Source organism: Myodes glareolus, chromosome 21, assembly GCF_982192425.1.
Source record: "Myodes glareolus chromosome 21, mMyoGla1.1, whole genome shotgun sequence".
NCBI lineage: Eukaryota > Metazoa > Chordata > Mammalia > Rodentia > Cricetidae > Myodes > Myodes glareolus.
This window is the reverse complement of record NC_142046.1, coordinates 58341495-58356282: the sequence shown is the minus strand read 5'-3', so window position 1 is coordinate 58356282 and position 14788 is coordinate 58341495. Positions and strand designations below refer to the sequence as shown.

At 44.0% G+C, this 14788-nt stretch overlaps 1 protein-coding gene across 3 annotated transcripts in view; it reads left to right on the top strand.

The window, feature by feature from the left end:
• Znf385b (zinc finger protein 385B) overlaps window positions 1–14788 on the top strand; it is a 394076-nt gene that overhangs the window by 107929 nt on the left and 271359 nt on the right. The window lies entirely within an intron of this gene.

Genomic DNA, 14788 nt, shown 5'->3' with positions numbered 1-14788 from the left:
TCCCTTTGCTATTTCTTCTTGGCTTTAGTGTATCGACTTCAGAATACGCGGGGCTGAAGAGGTGGCTCAGTAGGTAAGAGGGCGTAAGCGCCAAGCAGAAGGACCAAAGACCAAATTGCCAGCACCCAGGGGAAAAGCTGGGCATGGCTGCATGTGCCTACAACCACAGCACTGGTGGAGATGGACAGATTCTGGGGCTTGCTGGCTAGCCAGGCTAGCCCAGAGCACAAGTCTCCACGTCAGTGAGTCTGTCTCAGTACCACAAGGTGCAGCAGGACAGAGAACCGTCAGTGTCCTGCTTTGACCTTCCGTGCAGTGCATACCCACATGCACGCAACACACACACACACACACACACACACACACACACACACACACATCTTATATACCAAGTCACCAGTGGGTGGTTGATGCTCTGATGTGCGGTTTTAATTATTGTGCAATAATCTGGGATGGCTTCTCCTTGCCTTAGGTCCCATGGCCTAGTTTTGTCATCCTGTATTATTGCCACATTTCTGCTCTGCTTTGTACCTCGGACTTCCCAGTGTCTTCCCTTTTGTGCCTGTCCTGCTAAAGGAACACTGCCTTTCAAGTTTTGCTTATGCAAGAGAAGTCCTGCCTAGGTACTGCTTTCCACGCCAGGGCTTTTAAGCAGAAACTCTTTGACGGATCTGCAATATTTACTGTGCAATTCTTGCAACCCAAGAAGTTCCACAAACCATCGAGTTTCATAATTCATACTGATGGGAAAATTGGCCCGAACTGATCTGAGGTTAATTGTAATGTTTACTTATTCTGTCTCGTATGAATATGCATATTTTGCTACAGCAATGTTAGCGTGTCTGATTAGAGTTATCGCCCCAGATCTTGCAGGGATATGTCACGCCAGTCATTCAAGGTGTAACTGGAGGGTCACCTTCCAAAAACACAAAAATCTTGGTATTTGGAATACATCACATCCAAATGTTTTATGAAAAGCAATTGGAGGTTTTTTTAATTCTCTCATTTTTATTTTGCATGTATGTGTGAATATCTCCATCTATGTATGAACAGCATATGTATGCCAGGTGCCTTTGGAAGCCAGAAGAGGGCATCTTGGAACTGGATTTACAGGGAGTTGTGAGCTGCCACATGGGTGCTGAGAGTGGAACTCAGCACACGCTGCTCACTGCTGAGTCGTCTCTCCAGCCCTGTCATTTTAAACTATCACCTTCTTGCTAGGGTTCCCTGCTTGCAGTAATAATGGAAGCATCTTCAGAAATAGCCTTCCATGCAATATTTGATAAGATGAGACTTGTGTCTGTATCTGCAGGAGAAGAGGGTGAGGAAGAAGGGAAGGAGGACAGATACATTAGTAACAGGGTACTGAACAGCTGGGAAATCTTGTGATGTTCAAGGTGTCGTTATGGTTTCCTGATCTATTCGGCTGTTGCCTTGGGGGATCTTCACAATATAAATAAAATTTAAAGGGCCAAAATAGCTGCAAAAAGGCAACAGTGCCCAGATCTGTGCATTCGTACATAATGCTATGTACATGTCTACTGGCGTGTGCCTCTGTTCTGTCTCCAAGACAAGAGTCTAGCTCGCAGTGTGTGAGGAGTCAGCCGTCCATCTAAAGACACAGTGAGGAGCCCTAGCGGGCGTGCCTTGTGTGATGTTGCTCCAGAATGCTGCCATGCAAAGGGATATTACAGCTGGTGCTCATTCTTACGCAGGTGTTTCCGATCGCACACACCACGAGAAGCATCAGCTGAAACAGTCACATTCCTCCCTCTGGCCAGTCACTCACGGATGCTCAGGTCAAACTATGGCCATCCACCTAGCATCTGGATTTGCTCCGCCCTTGCAGACTCAGTGAGAACCTGAAGCCTGCTGGAAACACCCGAGCAGACCCCCAGGTGTGATCTTTGTGAACCTGTTGGGAATGGCTTTGGTTTATCTCGGGCATTTACGACGACTGGTTGGTGTCCTTTTCGCTTTCCACTTTGCCTGCACACATCAGAGACATGTGTTTTGCGATCTCGAGCCATTGCCCCTTCCTGAGTGAGTTACTTTATGTCTCTTAAGGACCACATCAGCGGGCTCCTGCATCTCTTTGTTAGTAACAAAAGAGGAAGAGTAATCTAAGAAGGTAAAAATTTAAATTTGGGGTTGGCCAGAAGTGGGATATAGGAACTTAATGAATTTATTTGCTTTTTTTCATAGTAAGATAAGTGAAGTCATGACGTTGAAAATATACTCTTTCTTACATGGTTATTCTTCTAGTCACACAGAATAAACTTAAATTTCTGCTGCTTAAGAACTTAGAGTGAAGCTACTCCTGTAATTTCTTCCTGTCTTCTTCATTTACTGATGACACTTAAGAGTTAAAGAATAGTTAACTTGCTTCTTCAGAGACATTGTCACATACTGGAAAATTTTCACCACAATTGCCCTAGGCTCTAGTGACTCTATTTGTGAATGAAGAAGTCCTAGGAAGCTATAGCTGTTTAGATTTTTGCAGCCTTAATGCTCAGTCCTTACACTATAGACGACCGATTTCTCCTCTGTACCCTGCGTATTGTTGAAAAGCCAGAGCTATTTTTAACATTCACACAATTTTGAAAGACGATTCTTCATTCCACAAGGTTTGTTGCTAAATCTGTGGAGCCTTTCATAATTACACCCTTTCGGTGGTTTGCTCGGATCTGATCACAGTGGCTGATTTCATGCATTGATAATGAAGGCTTAGGTTGCCGGTTTCTCGGCACCAATCCACCTCCGACTCGTAAGTTGACAGCTCCGCTGCTGGTTTCAGCCTGCCGGAGAGATCCAGATTGAAACTGCTCTGCTTTCTTAACAAATGGCTCAGAGCGTGCTCGTCCTTCCCTAAGATGCTGCCGGCATGTAGAGGATTTTCAATGAGAGCGCAATAAAGCCGGCCACGGGAAGGTTTGGAGCGGCACTGATGTAACGTGAGGCTGTCACGGATAATCAGTCTGGAGCCAGGTCCCGGCAGCACTGTGCATCACACTGGCCGCATCCTGGAAGTTTTGTTTATCCAACTTGGTTGCTCGTGAAGCTGCTGAAATCCCTGCCAGGATGTGGAGTGGACTTCCTAGCAGAGGTGAGCATCTTTAATCTAAAACTTGGATGCTGGGGTCTGGGATGCCAGGAGCCGATCCTCTCCACCGTTGCTTTGAATCCTGTGGAGTCATCAGTGGTGTTTATTGTATAGGGCTGACACTTCGGAAGGGGAAATTTGAAGAGCAAATACTGCAGCCTTTAATTTTATTCGGAAGTAACTCTAAATGGGTGTGATAAGCATTCTTTTTTTTTCCCCTTTACTAGCTGTGTGTCGAGGACATATTGCCAGCAGGTGACTTCCTCTGCATTTTAAACATTCAGAACAAGTCAGTGATATGCGATTTGCTATCATTACAGGAAGTAGGCAATTAGCAGTGTTATTATGTGTTTCAGGTATATATATATTTATAAGGCTATAAACAAAATATGTTCTACAGAATCTCTGACATGAAAAATATGCAGGAGGAAACAAATCATGTTTACAAGGTAGCTGGGGAAGTGAGAGCAGGGGCTCGCATACCGGAGATGACACCTTGTTAAGCTTGACATTATTAATAATTAAAAGTTATGACCTGCCATGCAGTGGACAGCCTGCAGTAATTGGTTTCTAGGGATGGTGCGCTGACCAGGAGGGGGAAATGTATAGTATCTCCATAGGAAGCATGCAGGCATTAGATGGGATCTTATGGATCCCATCTAATAAAATATGCTCTAAAGTGGAGCATATTTTATCATTTAAATGTAACTTTCCCAGGTGCTTACCTGGGGAAGTTAAATGACATTTTCAGTATGGGGTACTGGAAAACCAGTAGGCTAGGCTAGGGGTAGGATCAAAGTCAGCCTGCTAGTGGATAGGTCATATCGCTTGGGCTCTGCTCAACTCTGATTTTCTGTGACCAGAAGCTGTTTCTAACCAGAAAGGGGGGGGGTGCGAATGTTGTGTTGTCTTCAAACAGTATCATGTTTATTATGTGTTGGCTACGTGTGAGGGGCATGGAGCAATCTGTTCCTGTGTGATTGGAGGCTAACATGGCACATGGGATTTGAGCATGTATGTGAGTGTGCTTTTCTTCCCAAGTGTATTTAAGGCTGCTGTTTATAGATTTGAGCTTTAAAGTTAGAGATAAGGGTGTGCTTCTCAGGAGACTCAGGAGCCCCATTGACTGGCAGTCCCTGTGAAGCCTGGCTAAGCAGACACATCAGGAGTAAACCATTTGTGTTCACCAATCTGTCTCGGCAAGTCCCAGGACCACTATCTCGCTAGAAGCCACTGTGTGCTTTTGAAAGCATGAAATGAGTTTGAACCCGGGCACACGGTTTCTTATTTAGCAGCTCTTTCTATGGTAATGGTCACTCGATGGTCCACTGCCAGGATTTCGGTGTTCTGCCAACGCTGATAGTGTGTGCTAAGATTTACAAAAGGAGGGGTGGGGGAGCCCAGTGAGACCCTCAGGAGGGAACAGCGTCCCTTTGCTTTGGAGCCGTCCTCATTTATCCCAAGTTCTTTGTGCTGTTTCATCCAGGACCCACAGATCTGGAAAGGCTGCCAGGTCCAGTGTGGACCGTCTGTAGCACGAGACATCGAGGTGCCTATGTACTGCATCATACAGTATCTGTCCCTTTCATTGCAATGCATTTGTAGAAACTACTCTACGGGGCCTGACCATGTTTTGTAATTCATCATCGCGGTTCCCGGCTTCTCTGCTAATGCAGGCTAAACCCTGCTACAGGGAGGGGAAAGCATTTGCTCATTTCACATTTTATGTAAACAACCAATGTACTCAGAGCAGGGTTGAGATCAGACCCCACACTGAAACGGGCTGGAGACGTTACAGATTTGAAAGGTGGATTCTGTCCTGCGAAGACCCCATCTTGAAATTTTAAAAACAATTTTTGTTTGCTCTCACGGAGTGCTAATAAACGAAATACGCTCATCGGTGTGTTGTCCTTGGGGTTTTCTATCTGCCAGAAAGTAACACTTGTGGGAAGTTTTTGAAGCAGAGGTGATCAAGATCACCAAGATATTTAAGGGAATAATATGTTCTTGTTATTATTCTTAGTAAGAAGAATAACGATTTCTTAGAGTGTTTGTTCTCCTGTGTGGTGTAATAGGCATGCAGGTGGACTAGGATGTGCATACTGAAATGTTGATAATATCCTTCTTCCTCTCATGTGGTTTGAAAGCCCCTTTGAAACATTTAATTTCATCGTTTTTTTCTTTTTTTTTAATTCTTGGATCTTTGCCTAGCTTAAATGATTACACGCAATTAGAGATCGAAGATAAACCATCTCTCCAGATGGCTCAGCAGTAAAGCGTTCACGCTGCTCTTGCAGAAGATCTGGGTTGAGTTCCCAGCACCCATGTTGGGTAGCCCTTAACTGCCTGTAACTCCAGCTCCTGAAAGTCTGCCATGTCTGTCACCTGTGGGCACCTGTGCTTGCAGTACACACACACACACACACAGAGAGAGAGAGAGAGAGAGAGAGGGAGGGAGGGAGAGAGAGAAAGAGAGGAAGAGAAAGAGAGAAAGAGAGGAAGAGAAAGAGAGAGACAGAGAGACAGAGAGAAAGAAACAAAAGTAAATCTAAAAAGTGATTTAAGACAAAAATGTTATTGCCGAAATCTCAAGGATGCAACACATGCCATTTTAGTTAGAAAGATGTGGTTTCAGAGGAAGCATAATTCTGAACAACTTATTTTTTCTTTCATTCCTTTGGGAATGCCACCAGCCTTCCTCACACAGTCCAGTGGACTTTGTTTTAGAAATATCTCATGTTTCTCACCCCAAATCCTGGAGAACTGATTGTGTTTATGGGTTGAAAATTGGAAGGCTTGTAGGATACTGACATTTTCTCTTGAAATTCTAGGTGATGTGATGTGTTTACCCAACGAAAGCCCTTAGAGCAGCTTTGGGATGTCAGAATCCTCTAGAAGAGTGAGATCTGTCATTGTACACAGTGAAGAAGATCCACTCAGGGGGAGCAGGAGTCAGCTTGTCATAGCTGCCTCAGCCCAGCCAGCAACTTCTCTTTATAAGCAACAGAATCTGAGCAGGCCCGAGGAAGTGACCTGCTGACAGGGCACACTTTCATATCAGAGACCAACAATCTGGACTTGCTCATTAGCTGATTTTTTTTCCCCTTAAAACAGGGCTTCTCTGTGTAACAGCCCTGGCTGTCCTGGAACTCATTCTATAGACCAGGCTGGCCTCGAACTCACAGAGACTTTTTTTTAAAAGCAATTACTTCTGAGATGTAGCCCATGAGGGTACATTGCTTTTAACTGAGAACATGACTAGTTCAGGGGGGCTTCTTACTTCCCAATGGTCTGGCTCATTTATGGGATTTACAGTCTGTTTGGAGGTGTGTTGCTGAGGTGGAGATCAGTTTAAGGAGACCGTGTCTCTGACGCCAAAGCTCTATCCCTTGTCGTTCTGCCTTTTCACTGACTTTCTTTCCCTTACTTCCCACTAATGAACCAGGAAGATCTGGTTTCATGGCCGCCAAATTTAGCAAGTAAAAAACTCAGGATTTCTAGTTAAACTTTACTTTTAAGCTAGAAATCGTAAGGATTTTAACTATGATTGTGTTGTGTGCAGCTTTGGGGCCATAGGCATTCTAAAGCTGACTGTTGTTGAGCTGACCCCAAGTTTGACTGGGTGCCCTGCACTGATTGAGTCTCCCCACCTGTTGTCTGAGGTTTCTGCCCTGCCCAGTTCTGCAGTCATTCAGTCCTTCAAAATACACAGAGGTCTACATCAACTATAAGCTGATTGGCCCAGTATCTCAGGCTCTTCTTATTAACTCATTCTTATACATTGTATTAGCCCATAATTCCTGTCTATGTTGACCACATTGCTTGATACCTTTTTCAGTGAGCACATCTTGCTTCCTCTGAAGCTGGCTCACAACTACAAACTGTGCTTCCCTCTTCCTAGCATTATCGCTGCCCCACATCTACTTCCTGCCTGGCTACTGGCCAATCAGCCTCTCATTTCCTGTGGAAGCAAAAGCAGAACCTCTTCTCCAAAGTAACATACCTTTTGACTTCAATTTTGAAGTCAAGGTATTTTCAAAACACCTTAGATTAATTCAGCAGCATTTATAAACAAGTATCTTTTAGCAGCTGTTACTGCCTCCTCAGCCATCAAACAGTTCAAAGTGAGCATAATAACATACAGTCTCCAAATTCTCTGTGTGTTTCCGATCTTTATGTGCCCTTATTTTAAACTCTATTTCTTTTATTTTTAACTTTTGACTTTTTGAAACAGGGTTTCTCTGTATATCTTTGGCCGTCCTGGAATTTACTCTGTAGACCAGGTTGCCCTTGAACTCAAGGAGATCCACCTGCCTCTGCCTCCCAAGTACTGGGATTAAAGGTGTGTGCCACCACACCCAACTACTCTTTTTTTTTTAATTTTAAGGACATTTATCCTTTTTCTTTTATCTCCCAAGTCTACATATATTTTTTAACACATTGTAAACCATTTGGAGATTTCCTTCATCTGAATCTGTCTTTACTGTATATCTTTTTCTGACTACATGAGTCCTTAATTTGCTAAGCGATATGGCTAGGATTAAAGCTGTGACTTTGACAGCTGGATCCAGCCCATTCCTTAGCTTTCTGAGATTCTAACCTCATGGTGGAGGTACCAGCCGGAGCTATTTTTATTGCCACAACTCTATGGCATTTCAAGGTTCCTGCCACCACCAAAAAACATGCAGTCAGCTTTTCATTAACACCATTTAAGTGTTTCGTGGCAGGGCCTCTTAAAAGAGCCGCAAGGTTTTGCAGCTAAAGCTGAGTCAGGAAGCCTCTCTTAAATGAGAGCGCTTGCCTACAGTAAGCAGAGACCACCTGAGAAAGTGTTGCTAGCAAGAAGCCATGCTTGACACAGTTATTTTGTGTCTAGAATTACTTACCAAGCTCTCTCAGGTTTTATGTGGATGCAGTTGTCCACATGGGTGCCATCCTGCTTTCTGTCCTGCCTGGTCCTGCAGTCATTCAGTCCCAAAGAAATACACAGGGTCTACATCAATTATAAACTAATTGTGTAACATGACGGGCCAGCTTGTTGGGGTTTCCATCCCGCCCGGTACCCCACAGCCGGCACATCCCAAAGAAAATCACACACAAGACTTCGTAAGATTATAAACTGATTGGCCCATTAGCTCAGGTTTCTTATTAGCTATTATGACTTATATTAACCCATTATTCTTATCTACGTTAGCCATATGGCTTGGTATCTTTTTCAGCTGTCAGCTCACATGTTGCTTCTTCAGTGATCTGGGCAGGAATGGCAGAGGGAGCTTCCTGCTTCCCAGAATATTCCTGTTTTCATTGCCCTGCCTCTACTTCCTGTCTGGTTGACCCACCTATACTTCCTGCCTGACCAATCAGCATTTTAATAAAATACATGATTGACAGAATACAGATAATTCTCCCGCACCATAATTGACCCAGTATCTCAGGCCCTTCTTATTAACTAATTCTTAAAATTTATATTAGCAGATAATTCTTGTCTATGTTAACCACATGGTTTGGTACCTTTTTTGGCAAGGCAGTCACATCTTGCTTCCTCTGCAGCTGGATCACAACTGCAAACTGAGCTTCCCTCTTCCCAGCATTCTCATTGCTCTGCCTCTACTTCCTGCCTGTACTTCCTCCTGGTGACTTCCTGCCTGGCTACAGGCCAATCATCGTTTTATTAAAAATAATACAAGTGACAGGATAAAAGACCATTGTCCCACAGCACCTACCTACTTTCCCAGTCAGAAATTCTCTATGTGACAGTCTATGACCTTGGTTCTTAGAAAAGTCAACATGGAGGCTCCCTGCTCCTGCAAAAGCAATCCATTTCTACAGTTGGATTTTATGCCTAAACATGCCTGCTGTTAAGTCACCATTTGAGAAACTTAAAGTGGGTAAAAGTGGTGCCATAGAATGGAAATAATGAGTATGCAAAGGCTTCCTATAATTACTAAAATAAATCAATAACAGCAGAACAATAAATAATAACTGCCGGTGACATTTCAAATAAACGAGGGTTACACAGTTAGCTTCCGATTGTTATCCCTTGTCAGTCAGGGCATTTTTAGGACTTCATCAGATCTGAGATATTCATAAATTAGTTTCTCTTGGTTGTGCTTAGGATGCCTCGTGGGAGTTTACTCTGGCAGTGCCCTCTGCTCCACCCCTCTGTCTGGTCTTTATTTAAATGTCCTTTTCCTTACGAATCTTGTGACTCGTTTTTTGACTGCGTCATGGCTTTCCTAGAAATGCCGAGAGACTTACTGGCTTGCTTTGGCAGAAAGGCTTAAACTCACCATTTCGAGTAAAGTGGAACAGGCAGTGTCTGTGTCCACTCCATGTACCCTGTGGTGGAGGACTGTGCGAGTAGGTTAATGTTGGATTATCACAATAACTGTTTACTGTACTTCTGTGTGATTGCACACATACTAATCTACACTTACCCCTGAGCTCCCCTAATTTTCACCACTCTAGAGCATTCCAAGAGCGTTGTGTCTTGGCTCTCCTTGCAGGGATATAAAGGGGCCCTGTTGAGAGACTCCCGCTTCTCCCTAAGGCTACAATGAAAAGTGCTCCGCTCCTTCGCCTTCTGCTTCCTTTACTGGAATCCCCCCACTTCCTGATACCCGCATGGTTTTGTAAATAACCCCAACAGGAATAAATACATGTCAGTGTATAATCTAACTCCCAAGCTCAGGAAACAGTGAGTGGGGTGAACATCAGGCCGTGTGATCAGTTCGTTTTCGCCGCCAGGATCCCTTATAATCGATTAGTGACGTTGGGAGCAAAGATGAGCAGGACATTTCTGTTCCTGATCTAAAAGATGATCCTCGTTTTCCCTGTGTCTGTCAGCCATGTGATCTGTCAAACCAGGAAACCCATTTTGTTCTCAAATTGATTAGTCTGCTGTCAGTGCAGTTGACCTGAGTTTTGAAGATGAAGGGCTGGTTCTGTGGTGGTCAAGTGTTGTTGAGTGAACCCTATTTTCTTTGACTTAAATGCTTCCCCGTCAGCCCTCACGTCATTTCTTAGTGCACCGAAAAACACATTTTTATTCCCTTATGTATTCACATCTATTAACAATATCTGCCCCTTTCCAATCTGATTACACTTACTTAATATATTTTTGCCTCCCCTCATTGGCCTGTTTTTTACTGCCCCCTCCCCCTTGTTTTCCAGCCGAGAATGTCACTGTGTTATGCATGCCTTCATCCCACGGTTGACAGTAAGATTGGTGGGCCTTCCAAGTATCTACCCTGTGCTCTTCAGGAGCAGATTCTTCTCTCTTTACCTTAAATTTTCCTCTCCATGGTCTCTCTGTAAACATCCTGCACACCTCAGCTGTAGTTAGTCACATAGTATGTTTGTTACAGCTAATGACCAACATGAATCCAGGATCCAACTGTCCATCACCAAAAATCTTCCAAGTTTTTTTTTTTTGTTTGTTTTTTTAAATTGAAAAGGTGCTGGTGAGGTCCAGATCCTAGTTTGAAAGACTCTAAATTTCCTCACACGGAAACTCTGTGGTTTGAATGTGTCACCCAAAATTCATGTATTGGAAATGTGATCTCCAGTGTCAACCACCGTTGACATGTGTTTAGGCAGGTGTTTGGTTCATGAGCTCTCCACCCTCGTGGACAGAGTGATTTCATCATCATAAAAGGCTTGGGAGTACACTGTAAGCCTGACCTCTCGTCCTTGCTGTGTGATGCCTTCTAGGGCTAAAGGTCCTTTTTGGTGTAGCTTTGGTCTCGGGCTTCTCATTCCGTGGAACTCCAGGATGTGAATGCTGGCCTTTATCAATTATCCTGTCTTAGATATTCTGTTAGATCAGCACAAAATGGACTAAACTGTGAGATGGAAATATATGTATATAACAATATATTTACATATACATATATATGGAAATAGCCATTATACAATAAAAAGATGCCTTTATGAAGGAGTACCTCAGCTGTTGGAGTTTCGCAGACTTACGTCTTCTGATCTCATCTAGGACGTCTACTACACCACAGGGGCATTCAGCCAAATGTCCTTTTGAGATTTTGAACATGGTAGTGATCAGTGATTGTTCCAGATCTATAGTAATGCTATTACTAGAGAGGTTTTTATTTATTTATTTGATTTTTGTTTTCTGAGTCACTAGTATTGTTAGTTTTAGAAGAAACATCTTGTAGAAACTTCTCAGTGTTCTGACAAAAAAAAAAACCAAACAAATAGACAAACAAAAAAACAAACCAAAACTCTCCCTTCTTTGCTGAGGGTTTTCTTGGAGGGCAAGGTTAACTAGATTCACAGATGAATCCACAGTAACTTCTTTTGCCGACATTTTCCTGTGTTTTATTTATTCTGGGATGGTGATATCCAATAGGCTTTTGTCTAACTGTATCTTTTGGAGCTCGTGTATTTAGTATACAACGGTGAAGTGAGATGTCACCATCTACATCCTGAGGGTTTAAATTTTTTCTACTTCTGGGAAGTATGGAGTAGATACCACTTCTGTTAGTGGTTCTGAAATGACTGTGGACCATTCTTTAATAGAGATATCTTGGAAACAGTCTATAACACTGATCTCTTGGCTCAGCTACAACTGGCTTAACCAACATCGGATTCTTGACAGATTTCATTGTTGTCTTTACGTAGTGGAACAGGTGTGGTAAGGGGTGTAAATGACAGGACTTAGTAGTAACAGTACCCACGCTAGTTAACCTTCAAGCTACCCTTATCCCCTGCTCTTCACGCAGGTAAATTCCTTTAGCCTCTTTATCCTCGCAAAGGAGCCCTAAGGAAGCTGAAGGGCAGCGAAGTTAGGTTCACCTCCCAGAGTCAGACAGCATCTCAGCCGAGATTTGCATTCTCAAGGGGGTGGGAGGCTCTAGAATGTGAGTTTTTAATGAAACCCCTAGACTAGCTCTCAGTAAGAGAATTCACAGCAGCAGGTGGCAGAGAATTTAATGGATTTGTAACTAGTTCAACATCTATACCCAAAGGTGTACCTGGCTTATATAAACTCAGAGTGAAGCACCTTAATTTGTGATTCAGTTCAGTTACTTATGACCCGGTCATTTAAATGTTTCATGTTATCCAACAAGTGTAGAATATGCATAGAAAAACACAAGCCGCATCAGTGTTGATCTGTTGGCCCCTACCACACTGAATGATGAGTCTCTAGAGGTGTAATACAGGACTCAAAACTTGTAATTTTCTCCAAATGCTCCTCCCCTGCAGCCCTGGTTAGAACCACAAGGTTAATTCAGCTCAGAGGAAATGAAGACGGAAGTGAAAATCCTCAACCTCAGTCTGAGAAGGCGAGCCGGGCTCCCGGAATCTCAGGAGGAGACTGTGTCTGAGACCTATCTTGCCCCATTTTATATTCTTCTCTAGGGCTGGGATTAAAGGCATGCACCACATGATTTCTATGGCAACTAGTGTGGCTACTGGGATTAAAGGTGCGTGCCATTGTGGCTGCAGGGATTAAACATGTGTGCCATTGTGGCTACTGAGATTAAAGGTGCATGTCATTGTGGCTGCTGGGACTAAAGCTATGTGTTACCATAATCTGGTCTATGAGGCTGACTAGTGGGACTGTTTTACTCCCAGATCTTTAAGTAGTCTTTATTTATTAAAATACGATTGAAATGCCACTATAGGAATATCGATGAAACATGAATCTGAGTGGGAAGTATGGAATGATTACCATTGGCCACTACAATGTTAGATGGTATAGTGGTTCGTCTTTGGCAGCTGGGCTAGATTTAGAATCGCATGGGAGATTGGAGGGGCACATCTCTGTGGGTGTTTGCACGGGGTTTTCAGAGAGCATTTACTGAGTGGGAAAGACTCTCCCTGAATGTGATCAGTCCCATCCTGTGGAAGAAGGGCATGGAGAGCAAAGAAGAGAGCTGGAGAAGGCTAGCCTGGAGTCGGCAGTCCCATCTCTCTGCTTCCTGTGTGGCCACGAGGTGAACAGCTCTCTCTGGCTCGGATTCCTGATACCATGTGTTCTCCTCAAACGCATGCAGCCAAGCAACCACGGAGCCTCTGAATCCTCTGAAATCATTGGTCAGTTTCTGCTTTGCGCTGTTTCTGTCACCAATCTGACAAAGGGATGCAAGAGGTAACTGCGACACTTGGTGTCTTCTGGGGCAGTCACAGAAAGGTTCGAGCGATGAAGCTTAAACCCTGCTCTTTGCTCAGCCGGGCAGAACATGGGAGCAGTCTGGGGAGAGGTGGAGGCTTCTCCTGATGTCTTAAGTATGGCCAGCACGACCAGCAGCGTGCCCTGAGTACTTGTTGAGAAGAAACAAGCAAGGGGCTGTTGAAACAGAAGCAGGTTGTGATTTAAATGGGACTAACAGTGGTTTAGGGGTTGGATGGATGGTAACCGTCCATTCTCCACTGCAATGGTTACAGGAGCATATTAAGTTAAAAGAGTCACACTAAGTGGTCATGTGTTGGGTGTGCCAGTTCTTCTTCTAGAAGAGGCATGGTTTGGGAAGGATTTCTGAGGCATTCAGAATCCAGCCTCACCACGACTGAGCCTGCATGATCCCAGGCAGATGGTTTTGCTAGTGACGATTCTGTCTCCTCACCTGCAGAGCAAGGTAAGAACAGCGTATGGCCATGGTAAAGGCTAAGTGAGAAGGGCAAGCTGGGGGAAAACGGGGAGGACAGTGTCGTCCGAAGATCACTACTGTCAGTGCTTCAGAGATGCCAAGCGAGGCCTCTATGTCTAGATGTGCAGTAAGGGTTCGGTCAGTCCACTTGTTGGTATTGGCAAATTTATCTTTCTTGTATTAAAGCTGTCTTGTAGTAAAAGGAAGGTCTCAAGATAAACCTGAAAGTGCTTAGTGGTGTGGGAGATGAGGGGTGGGGCTCAGCAGATGCAAGTTGGATGCAGGGGGATGTGACCCTTTGGGTGGTGGAGATCTCACAAAGTGTCTGTCTCAGTGGGGACAAGTTTTAGGGTGACCTATTGCTTGTAATTCATACCCAATGCTATTCCATGTGATCCCTGCCACGATCCTGAGACTGAGAAAATAGAGTCTGCTCATTGGCTCTCTACACTGATGACAAATGAGCGTAACCAAAGCAGTAGTGGTAGCACACACCTAGATGTGTGACAGCCTGACACACACACACACACACACACACACACACACACACACACACACACACTCACTCGTGGCAGCGCCCATATGTCAATCACATCAGCTTCTTTAACTGAGTCTGGCTGCAGCAGCTTGGTCATCTACATAGGAAAGAGTAGACACCACAATCGCCAGACCGGTTTGAACTCAGACAAGGAATGAAAAGAGACTGTGATCAGTGTGTTTCTCTCATTCCATGGAAAAAAGTTTGAAGCCATTCCGGCTAGGAAGGCTGGGTTGGTTTAAAGCTGAAGGAGCAAGCTGACCAGTCAGTGATGTTAGTGTCACATCCTATCATGTCGAACTGGGAAAGGGGCTGCGTGTGCAGTGTAATTAACTCTCCTTGACATGCCTCACGCTAAAGGGCACACTTCCTTAGCATGGTGTAACAAATCCAGCACTTAGCAGGAATCACTGCGGATTAAAAGTTTAATGGATCTGTGATTTGGAGGAGGAACAAGGGCAGGAGAGGAAAGTCTGTACTTTGATTTGATTTGCTATTTAAAAGAAAACCTAAATAAAAAAACATCTGTAACATAAT